The sequence below is a fragment of the Zonotrichia albicollis genome, chromosome Z, assembly GCF_047830755.1.
Source record: "Zonotrichia albicollis isolate bZonAlb1 chromosome Z, bZonAlb1.hap1, whole genome shotgun sequence".
NCBI lineage: Eukaryota > Metazoa > Chordata > Aves > Passeriformes > Passerellidae > Zonotrichia > Zonotrichia albicollis.
Window position 1 is genome coordinate 48,589,721 of NC_133860.1, and position 12,354 is coordinate 48,602,074.

The 12,354-nt window shown below is 36.7% G+C and overlaps 1 long non-coding RNA gene across 1 annotated transcript in view; it reads right to left on the bottom strand.

Annotated features, from left to right (window-relative positions):
* LOC113459422 (uncharacterized) overlaps nt 1-12,354 on the bottom strand; it is a 240,022-nt gene that overhangs the window by 84,285 nt on the left and 143,383 nt on the right. Inside the window, exon 8 of the long non-coding RNA XR_012578180.1 lies at nt 2,808-2,959. This is a non-coding gene — a long non-coding RNA (uncharacterized LOC113459422). The remainder of the gene's footprint in view (nt 1-2,807; nt 2,960-12,354) is intronic.

Here is a 12,354-nt window from a genome sequence, read left to right on the forward strand (position 1 = left end):
CTTGATCTGAACTTACTTCATCTAGGCTTCTTCCTTATACCACTGAAGAAAACAAATTCTGAAAGCCAATTTTTCCCAGTTAAAGGAAAAATCCACTGTCATTGTCTCCTCCTCTTCACCTCCTAGTAATTTTTAGTGTTACAAATAATTTTACTTTTTAACTTTTTCACTTTTTCAAAACACAGTGAAAATCACAGACATAAACCTTTGTGGTTAGCTAGCATTGCCATATGACTGATACAGTTTTGCAAAATAAAACCTTGGCTTGTATTTCACTATTGTTTCCTGCTCACCTCTAGCTCACACTTTTCTCCTTTAGGCAACGGGGATATAATCAGTGGACCAGCTTAATATAACAGAATGAAAAATTTAGGATTTTCCTGGTGCCAATATCATTTAATAAATTGTCATCTATTTTCCTCACATTGGGGTTAAAAAAAAATACAAAAGAGCAAGCACATGGTAAAGGATGCTTAAATGTTCCAGCTTCAACATTGTGCAATTTAGTTCACTGAACCTATCTAGTGCCATCTCTGAGATTAACAGGCAGGTGAACAACATTTTTTAAAAAATATATATTCAAGAGATGTAAAGATTGAATGGCCAGATCACTTGTACTATTTTATTGTAGAAATAAAATTGCAGACTAACAGATGTGTCAAGGTTTTTGCAGGACAGAAAGAAACTGAATATTTAATACTAAACAAGTTATGGAAGACAATTATGAGTACAAAAAATAGTAAACTATTCAGCTGCAGATATTCAGGAAGTTGTATTCAGAATTACTTAGACAAATAGATATGCCAATTAAGTACATATGGTGGGTAAAACTGGTATGCACCACATATTATGGCATTAGTATAATATTAGATATGCTAATTTGGCACAATTAACCTTTTGTAATTGCTTTAAAGACCTTGTCTAGCCATGCAGAATATTACTTCATTGAAGAAATAACTGTTCGAGTATAAAACTAGAGGCAAGGCTTCAAGAAACTAATTATACTGTCTGGACACAGTACATTTTTCCTACTAAGGTTTAAGTCACCTTTATACATTCATATATTCTTCCAGACAATCTTAGTAATGGAGAACAATTGCTCAAAGTTAAATATTTGGTTTTCATTTTTGTCCTCTGAATTTGAGCTGTGAAATGCAACCCAATACTTTCATGGGTTGGGACAGAGGGAAGAAAGATGATAAGAGTAGAGTGTAGTTTACAATTGTGTGTTAAAATTAGGGAAGCTATTTGCAAATTTTGTGCTTCATTGCCCAACATATGCTGATGTAGACAAAAAGAACTAGCACAGATGTTTTCCCAGTAATATGTTCCGTAGAAACTGGCCAAGTGGCGGAATGTTAGAGATCAATCACTTGAGTAAAGTGACTGCGTGCTAATATGGGTTTTGAGTGATGTAAGCTACATGGATCAGATTTCCTGAATTAGAATCTTACTCTATATAACCAAAAAGGGAACACAGTTATTGAAAAAAGTTAGCCTGAAATAGTTTTGCTTTTTCACAGTACATCAGATCTTTACTCATTACTAGGCTGTTATTATTGAGAGGTAGCCCTGCTCTTAAGTTTGTGGTAAAGCCTTTGACATTTAGATTCTTATTGCTGGAATCATTTATTAGTTAAACAAGCACACAGCCCTTAGTTCCACTTTTGAACATTTTGTCTAAAATGCTTTGGACTATTTCAGTGCCATGTGACTCACATGAGAAATGAAGAAATTAATCCAAGAGAAATATTCAGACTGAAAGCATAAATTTAGCTTCAGAGCCTTGGAGACTTTGCTACTAAGTACTTACTAACTTTGCAGATATCCTTTGCAAGTATATATGTTTGCAAAGACAGAAGACTAATGTCTTTGTTTTCTTTGGAAAAAAAAAAAGGCATACAAGATTAGCACCAACACATTTCCTATCTATTATTAACATTATTTAAAAACTTTACAAGTCATGTGGTATGACCTTGTTACTGATCCCTTGCTCAGCTAGTAGCTACACAAACATGAATAAGTGCCAGTACTGAATCTTGAGCCCTAATAAACATAGCCAAACAAATAAGTACAAAAGTACAACAGTAAAGGAAGGAAAATGTTTTTTGAGCTTTATTGTTCTATTGCCATTTAATGTGAGATATGTCTTGCTAAACTCAGAAATGCTTTTGTGCTAAGTGGAAATATTTTTCTTGGAAGAAGATTTCCAAGTAACTTTCCTGTTAAAAATTTCATATGGCTCACAAATACCACCTGAATTTATTTGTAGCATAAAACATGGCATAAAAGCAAGCCCAGCTAGGTGAACTGAAATACTTAGTCATTCCTCAAGAGTTTAATTGAATCTTGAACTGACATTCCAGAAAAAATTAACCTAAAATCATACATAGCCATGAAACTTTTGACCTGGAGATCTAAGCTATTCCAAAGGGGCCTATTAAAGACAAGAATATGCTAAAAAATGGAAAAGCAGCATTCACAACATATTTTGAATTCTAAGAAACTGAAACTTTTCTGAACTTTTAAATTTTTTTAAGCCTCCAATGATGCTGCACAGAAGATAAAACTGTTGCAACAAATCTGTTCTTTACCTCATCTCTTTCTAGTGGTTCATCCAAATGAGATGAAAAAGGAAAAAAATATTCAGAGGACTGTTCTTTTAACCTTAATCAACAAAATACAGAGTAAATATTTTTCTGAATCATGGAAATCTTAATTTCAAGATTAAGTTGTTCTTTTTAATCCTGTTGGCTTTGTCTACCCATATTTCAACAAAAATTGATAAAAATTGCTTTCCAACTCACCTATTCCTTCAAGTATGCAACTGCCTTGTAGAGAGATGAAGAACAGGGACACAGTGTAGAACATTTGCACAGCTACCTACTGTGCAGTAGTAAGCTTGGACAAGTAGCTGGAGGAGTAGTGCATATTCCAGTTACACTTGTAGGTTCTCTCTCTGTGAAGAGTCAGTAAATAATTACCTTTAGATTTCCAATAATGACACCATGAACGAGCATCAGAAATTTAGAAAATTTTACTGAAGAGGAACATTCCATTGTATTTGAAAAGTCATGGCAATCAGATGAATTCCCAGTGCCTGGAAAAGAGAAGACAATGCCCGTTAATATAAAGGGTATAAAAAGGGCCTTTGGAAACTACTGATTAGTCAGCCTCACCTCCATGCCTCATAACATCATGGAATAGACCCATCTGGAAGCCGAGCAAAGCACATAAAAACCAGAGATGTGATAGAAATAGCTAACATGGGTTCACCAAGGCAAATCATATCTGAGTCTGAGTAAGCTGGTGGCTTTCTATGCAGAATGATGGAGCTGCTGAATAAGGAAAGAGCTTCTGATGTCCTCTCCCTGGACTTGAAGTGATGCCACCCCCATTTTGTTTTTATGTTGAAGAGATATGGGTTTGATGGATGAATTGTTAGATGGATAAGGAATTGATGGAATGGCCCTATCCAAATTGTTGCTGTCTCAATGTGCAGATGGAGATCAGTGATGTACAGGGTCCTTCAGGGGTCTGTACTTGGGCCAGTGCTGTTTATTGATGATATAAACAGTGAGATTATTTGCATTCTCAGCAAGTTATGGCTTACACCAGAATGAAGTGCAGTTGATGTACTAGAGGGCTGACATGCAGAGGGACCTTGACAGACTTGAGAAGTGCATGTGAATAGCTTGATAGTTGAACAAGGTCAAGTGAAAAGTTCTGCATGTGGGTTGGGACAATCCCCAGTATCAGGACAGCCTGGGGGATGAATGGGTTGTGAGCATCCCTATGGAGAAGGACTTGGAGATATTGATGGAGAAAAAAAAGTACATTTGCAGCCCAGAAAGCCAATGGCATCTTGAGTTGAAGTAAAAAAAGTGTGGCCAGTAGATTGAGGAAGATGATTTTCCTCCTTTACTCTGCACTGGGAAAACCTCACCTAGACTACTGCATCCAGCTCTGGGGCTCTCAGCGCTAAAAACCAGATGAATGGGTCCAAGAGGGTCCAGGTGAGGGCCTCGAAAATGGTCAAAGGACAGGAAAAACTCTCCTATGAATAAATGATGAGAGTGTTAAAGTTGTTCAAACTTTGAATATGTAAGAGATATGTGGTCTTTCAATATAAAAAGGGAGCTTACAAGAATGATGGGGAGTGGCTTTTTATCAGTACCTGTAATAAATAACAGGATTAGGGATAATGGTTTTTAAATGAAAAAGAGTTGATTTAGATCAGATAAAAGAAGAATTTTATTTACAGTAAGTGTGGTGAGACACTGGAGCAGTTTGCTCCAAGAAAATGTAAGTGTTCAAAGCCAGATTGGATGAACGCTTGTGCCACTTGCTCTCATGAAAGATGTCACTGTCTGTGCCAGGGAGGATTGGAACCTGAAGATTCCTTCCAACCCAAACCATTCTATTATTCTGTAACCATGAGTCCAAGAACCTCTCTGAAAGGCATTAAAATCACCTATAGAAAAGTGTTATTTTTTTCAATGGACTATTGAATCACACCCAATAAGGAGGGATAAGGTACCTCATAATTTCTATGTGGCACAATAAATAATAAATCATGAAACAACTCCGAAAATGGATCAGCTTCTTGCAAAATCTTTTTTTCAATCCAAAACAAAATCTGTTACCACTCCAGGGCCCAAGAAATTGATATTACTGCTTTATAATATGAACCTGCTCTTTCTTCCTGTGGAAGCCACTGAGATTTGATAGAGTCTGCACATCTTTAAAGGGACATAAATGCTTTTGCTACTTAATGCCCTCTGAAATCACATAGATTATAGTAATGAGATGTGTTTCAATGATTTCTTTAAATCTGCATGATATCTTTCACAGCAGAAACACAGAAATCTTCTGTAAGTAATCAATATTTCTATTATTGCTGCTACACTCATAAATTCTTTCTGTCAAAAATAGAGAATAAGACCATGGATTAGCTTGCATACTTGATGGAAAATCATCTGAATATTTGTTCTCAGTCAGGTAGAGGCAGTGCAGTTAGCTCTAAGAGTAATAATATATTTCTACTCTTAGTTTTTTAACTGATATGGTTGGTAGCTCATACTCAAAATTATTCCTCCTTCACACACTACATAAAAAATTTCCTCTAACAGATGTAGAGATACAGTCAGATTATAGTTCAATGAATACTGCACTTTAAGAAAAATAATGGTGTTTTTCTACTGAAAGAGTAGTCACAACCACTCTTCTCCCACTTATGAGAAGAGCACTGCAAGCAGGATTTAGAAAAATTATAGGATTTAGAAAAATTTATTACTGTGGCAATTCACCTGAAATGCAGATGATTCCTTAGCTCTTGGTTGATTATATTGGTTCTTCACTGGCTTATTTCTGCCATTGCTTCTTTTTAGAGGGACAAGTGCAGACAATGATTTGGACACATGACAGATATGCATCTGGAATTATTGTATTGGTGAAATACCTTTTGGAGCTGAACAATTCACCACACCACTGAGCTGTAACATCTAATTATCACTAGCAGCACAAACTACTGAATTGTTCAGCTCGTCTACAATACCACTTTATGCATTGCTTCTGTTAAAATGTTCAGTTGTCAATTACTTGCAAGCTGATGGATGCCTCCATTCATCAGTCATTTGAAAGGAATACTTATTTGGAAGGAACAGATTACTCTGGGGTTTTGAAAATACAAAGCTGAGGGGGGATTATGGTCTCTTTTACAGACCCCAGAAATCACCTGGAAAATTGCTCTTGGTTAACCACTGCTTGACACTGATAAAACATAAAAACACCTCTGAACAACAAACAAATTTTGGGGCTAAATTCTATAATTTTTTAAAGTGTAAATGATACACTCCATGAGCAGGCTATTTGCCTATTCTTTGGAGTGACTTAATCTCTTCTGTACTGCAATGCTCTGCAAGCTTGAATTTTGTGGAATTAATTAAATAATTATTATAAATTTGATATTTCTTTCATATGAAAAAACATATTTGAAGATCCCAATTAAAAAAAAACAAAACAAAACAAAACAAATTCCAAATCCCCACCTAAACTGCATTATGTTATTTATTGTGCAGACACACTTATTTACAAAGAAGTATGACACACAAGCATGATACAAGAGTTATTTTCTTATTTCTTAAAAACATTTTTTAAACATCTATAAAAAATTCACAATTATCTTTTCTTAGAGGTAGAATCATAAGAAAAATCAGTAGATGACATATTTAAGTAAAATGCTTCTATTTACCATAAGTGCCTCTTAAGTGACTGTGTTATCCTGAAACAGATATATCGTGTTGGGCAAGATAATCTCTCAAGCTTGCCCTTTTTGCTTTGTTTTTACATGCCCTTTTGTTTTGTTTTTACAGATATGATTTTGAATTATTTAAAGCATGCTGTGGCCTCCATCTTTTCTTCATATCACTTGTAGGTTATAAAAAATGTTTATTTCTTAAACAATCATAAACATCTGACTCTCCAGTATAAGATGAGATAAATATCTCTTAAAGACACAACTCAGAAGTAGGTTCTATCTATTTCTGTAACCAGCTTATTATTTTGTTAGGTGTGTTTTAAGTGTTATACATCTTCAGAGAAAAAAAAGCCCAAAGTTCTATTACTAAATAAAATCTTCCATTTCAAAAGAGGTTCAGTGAGCATTGGAAACCCTTTCAAGCTGCCTGAACAGAGCTTCTGTGAGAGGACAGAAAGCACTTCTTCTCTTCTGACACATAGGTTGCAAATGGGAGTGGAAAATATTTTATGAAATTCTTCCAGCAATAGACTTCATGCACCAAATAGAATACATAAGAAAAAGTTTGTTTCAAGTCATCTTTTTTGAGACAACATTTTTTTTTAAATTAAGGAAAGACCATAATTTATTTCACAGTCTAGATATTGTCCATTTTCATTCTAATGAACTCATATAAGAAAATTCTCTTACCTTTATGGATGCATCTTTCATCTGGGGAACAAAATATATTTTGCCAAGTATTAATATCACCCATGAAAGTGATAAACTTAAACTTCATTAGGGAACATGAAACATGCTTGCAGAAAGGTGGCTTCAGTCTGTTTATTTTACACTAATACCAGTAATGCTAAATAAGTGTATTAAATAACGTAAAATAAAACGAATTTGTCAATAAATGAAAGGATAAATGAATGCTCAGTGAAAATGCAAGTCTTCATTTACTAAAATTAGGCATTGATTGTATCTAAAAAGGCAGCTAGAAAGAAAAGCTTCAATGAATTTGGTTTATGAACATCAAGACCCTTTAGCAAAGTCAAATACATCTCTGTTCAGACCCAAAAGGGAGCAAGAGATCACATGAAGAATTATATTGACAGGATCACAGCATACACAGACTAATCTCTCATTCAGCAAAGTATTTTAAGTGGTTTTTATTATGTGAACCCTTATAATTGACTAAATGGTTTATAACAATCAGCAAAAATTGAATATCCCAGGGAAGGCATTAGTGCACAATCTCCACAAAAGGCTTTAACCAATTGGTCAAATTCTATTACCATCCAATAAATATGAGTTGTGTTAAAGAAGGGGGAGGTAACTTTTTCTAGTTTCCTCTTCCTCCCTGGGAAGTATCCTAAATCCCTGACATAAGATTGGACCTTTCAATTTTTTCAGTATGCCATTTTACATACATAAATATTTATGTGCATGAAAAGAGAAGAAGCTTTCTCTAGCCTGAAAGTTTGGACTCCCAGCTGGGAGTAGGGATAATCAGATTTTATTCCCTAGTTCACCATTTAATTATTTGTGCAAAGTGAAACAAAATGTGAATGGATGTAATTGAGAACACCCTACTTTAGAGATCCTTATATGGGATTGGGAATCTTTGCTGTGATGAAGTTATAATCTTCTCAGAGGAAGGAACGTTATCTCCTGGTTTTTCCCCCAAATTCACAAGTCTGTTTCTTTGTGTTTGTATAATAATGAACACCAAAGAAGTTCTCAAAAATTAAATGATTTCTTTAAAAGTAAGAACTACCTTTTTTCTTAACACCAAGTGAAAAAAAAAATCAGGAAATCTCATTGGCGCTTTCTGACTCAAACTTTTTGTTTAGCAGAAAAGATCACACACTCTCACTCAACTCTTTGCAGAACATTCACAGAACCATCAAGATTGGAAGAGACCTTCAAGATCATCTAGTACAACCATCAGCCCAGCAGTGCCATGATCACCCCTAAACCATATTCTCAGGTGCCACATGCAGAGGCTTGAACACGCCCAGAGATTGTCATTTCATCACCTCCTTGGGTAACGTATTCCAGTGCCTAACCACTCTTTCAGTGATTTTTTTGTTTTCTAATATCTAATCTGAGCCTCCCCTAACATAACTTCAGACTATTTCCTACTGTTCTTTTACTTGAGACATGGCAGAAAAGTCTGACCCCCATTTTATTACAGCCTCCTTTGAGGTAGTTGTAAATAGCTATGGTGTCTCCCCTGAGACTCCTTTTGTCCCGATTAAACTACTGCTCCTCTCATAGGACTCTCATATATTCTGGACTCCTCAACAGCTTTTTTGCCCTTCTCTCGAGATGCTCCAACATCTCAGTGTATTTCTTGCAGTGAGTTTCATGTTTGAAAACTGGAAACATTACTCCGGGTGTGGCCTCTCCAGTGCCAATGTCGCATTCTGCTGTAGGGAACTGCAAGTTCTTTTAAAAGGGATGATCTAAGATGTAATTAAGCCAAACAAGGCAAATATTATATCTGAGAATGGTTTATTGGTAACAAACCATGCACAGCCCTAGCAAAGAAGAACAGAAAAGACAAAACAGAAGGAAGGAAAATTAAAAAAAAAAAATAGAGGTGGGTAGAGAGGGAGAGAGGAGAGGGAATTTGGGAGTGAGCTGTCACCATCCAACCAGCTGGTGGAGTGCGCATGCTCCCTGCTGGAGGGGAGTCTGGGCAGCTCTCAGAGAGGCTGCTCAGAAAGAACTCCCACAGCGATGGGCAGCTGGAAGTGAGTTAAAAGTGGAGATCTGGCAGGAGAAGCAGAACCCTGGAAAAGGTTGCAGGAGGGATCACAATGGTGGGCAGACTGGATTAGTGAAGCAGTGTGGAGAGCAGGTGGCTCAGGCAGGGATGAAGGAGATAGAGCTATTAGGCAGGAAAACAGGGAGACAGGACAATCAAGGGCTGGAACTGGCCAGGGAGAAGAAGCGGTAGAGCAGGACACAGGCTGGGCACAAGGCTCAGAGGAGATCTCACTTGGTCAGTCAGCAAAGTGAAGTCAGCAAGCCAAGCCAAGTGTCCAGCCAAGCATCCGGCAGCAGTGCGTCCAGCAAAGCGTGCCCCAAGAAGCTCGTAATGCAGTCGCACAAGATCTGGCTCCTCCCAAGATCTGCTTGGTGGCAGGAGAGCATTGGCCAGTCAAGTGTTAGACTGTCGGATGGCAGTCCGTTGGTGGAGATCTTTTGCCATCCAATTAGAGAACCTCTCTAGATGACAGTGTCCTTGGAAATCTCCTCCTCCTCACAGGTAATGACTGCCTATTATTCTATGTGAGATATGAAATGGCTGTCAGGCAAAGTCTCCCCAGAGACAGGGTTTCCCTCCATCTTGGCCTAGCTGCCTCCTGGCAGTGGCACGTGTGCAGCACTCCCTCCCCCCACCCTCCAACACATCTGATCAAACAATGTTGAGAAAAAAAATCAAAATTAAATTGGTTCCCTGTTGCCTGCAGGGGTAAAATAATTTCCCTGGTCATGCTGGCTGTACTGTTGCTGATACAGGCTCAAATGCCTTTGGCCTTTTCTATTACCTGGGTAGTGATGATTCATGTTCAGCTGGCTCTCAATCAGTGCTCACAAGTCTCTTTCTGCTGAGAAGCTCTCAAGCCACTCCACCCCAAGCCTGTAGCACTGCCTGGGATTGTCGTGACTCAAAGGAAGAGTTTTTTGAATCTCATGCTGTTGTCCTCAGCTCATCAACCCAGTCTTACAAGATTTCTCTATAGATTCTTCCTTTTCTCCACCCAATAAACACTCCCACCCAACTTGGCGTCATCTGTGAAGTTACTGAGGATGCACTCAAGCCCCTCATCCAAATCACCAAGAGAGATGTTAAGGAGGACAGGCTGTATTTCTGAGCCCTGGAACAAATCTAGTCAATGCTGGCTAGGCTGCCAGCTGAGTTTAGTCCCACACACCGTCACTCACTGGACCAACAAGTTTTTGACCCAATAGTGCACCTATCCAAGATGTATTATATGAAGTTAAACAAAAAATAAAGTTGCACAGTTTAAAAATCAGCTATTTGATGATTAAACCATGGATTTAGTAATACAAAATTATACATCTGATGCATGGGAGCAGAATTAAAAATTATGAATGTGAAATGTTGCCGTTTCTTCCCTTCTCCAAAACATCTTGAGCTGATTGTGAAACTGTCTGTAAGGCATTAAACTATTTTTGAAAGTAATTGTCTCTATTGCTAGCTATTCTCATCACTAAATTTCTTTCTCAAATTTTCTCAATACTTTCTGAAAAGATTTCTTTCTGAAAATTTAAAATGTTCAATGCAACATAACTTTAATATTAAACAAGTTAAAGTTAATTCAGTTAAGAGATTCACTACTAGATTTCACCATCATGTGAAAAATATACTGAAAATTATACACACAAATAGCTGAGTCAGAATCATATTTTCAACTGTAAAGTATTTACTTAAAGGAACTTGAAAGGGAAGGATAGCACACTAAAGGGAAGGATAGCATTCTAAAATTTAAAAAAGAAAAATGAATGTGATGAATTATCCAGCCACAGGCTATTCTAATTTCTTATTTCTATGCTAGGCTTAAATATTCATGTACTTTCAGTCCTTAAAACCCTCTCATATTCAAGTGAATTAACATGTCAGCAAATACAATGAAAATGTATGCAATTAAGCAAGGAGTTAGTTCAATCTTTATTTTCTTTCATAAAGTACTGGACTGATAAAAATATGCTTTGGACAATGTAACATAGGAGATAAAGAACAAGGCATGTAACAGAACTGCAGAATTTCCAGGGATTTACCAGACTGGGTTGAACAATTCTGCAAAAGTAATGACTTCAGGGGCTTTAACATATGACATCAGAGTCAGCTCTGAACATAAGTCAGGATTTACTGACTTAGATTCTATGTGAGGCTCATGTGCAAGAGAGTTCTTTCTCGCCAAAAATTCAATATTTCAAATGTAGATACTAAAGGAAGGTTTATAATGTGGATACTGATGGTTTCTAATTTAGAGTTCACTTTACATGAGTATTTTGCAAAATCAAATGACCCATAAACCTAATCTGGACAATTTTACTAATTCACTCACTAGAGTAATCTCAGGCAGTACACCTAATAGAAATAAATGCAACAGAGAATTTTCTAATATGACAATATTAAACATAAATTTGTCGTTAAACAAAAATGTAAATGTAAATCTACCAGATCTCCTTAAAATTCAATATGTTTTAAAAGTCAAGGTTTCTCTGACAAGGTAACATATATTTCCTGCCTTTTGTGATGGGTCAAAATATTCATTAAGAGTATTCAGTATATCCAATTAGAGCGGTCAGGTTTTGTGTTTGATAGCTGCTTCTGTGTGCTACTCAATTTCTTTTAGAACCATAGGCTTCTAATTTCATCATTACTAATACAAAAGATGCTTCAATAGTTACCAACTGAAAGAACTGTACTAGGTGCAGCCAATGCATTTAGCTGAAAACAGACCCTCACAGGCTTCAAAAGAAAAGGGGGGGATGGAAATTGAAATGGAAGTTCATTTTGTGAGTGGCAGGTTGTGGCACAAAATGATGGATGCCAAAGGCCAAGGCCAGATTTCTGAGAAAACAGGTCCTGTGGCTGGTAGCACTCAAAGATAATAGTCTCTAATGGTTTGCTCTGTGAAATGTATGGCCTGGTTTTCAGAGTAGTTCAGCACCCAAGGAAGAAAATGACACTTTCTTTATTCTATATCTCAAAAGTGTAAGCCAAAGCTTATGAAAAATCTAACTTTAGTGATGAATTCTGACTACTTTATCAAATCTATCACCATGTCACTTTGTACAAGGTCACATAAGAAGTCTATCAGAGTGCCTGGAACTGAACCTACATCTCTAGAATTTTAGCATAGTACTTCCACTGACATGCACAGAAATTCAAGGAAAGCACTACACCATAAACTACTCTCAGTGAATGCATTCTCTTGCTACGAGACAGTGAAAAGATAAAAAATCAGAAGAGAGATGTTGCATCAGCATTTTTTAAAAGAATTTATGCATCCTATTCTTATTTAGATTCAATATGCCTTTATAAGTTGGGGTGAAGAAAGTGATTTTTC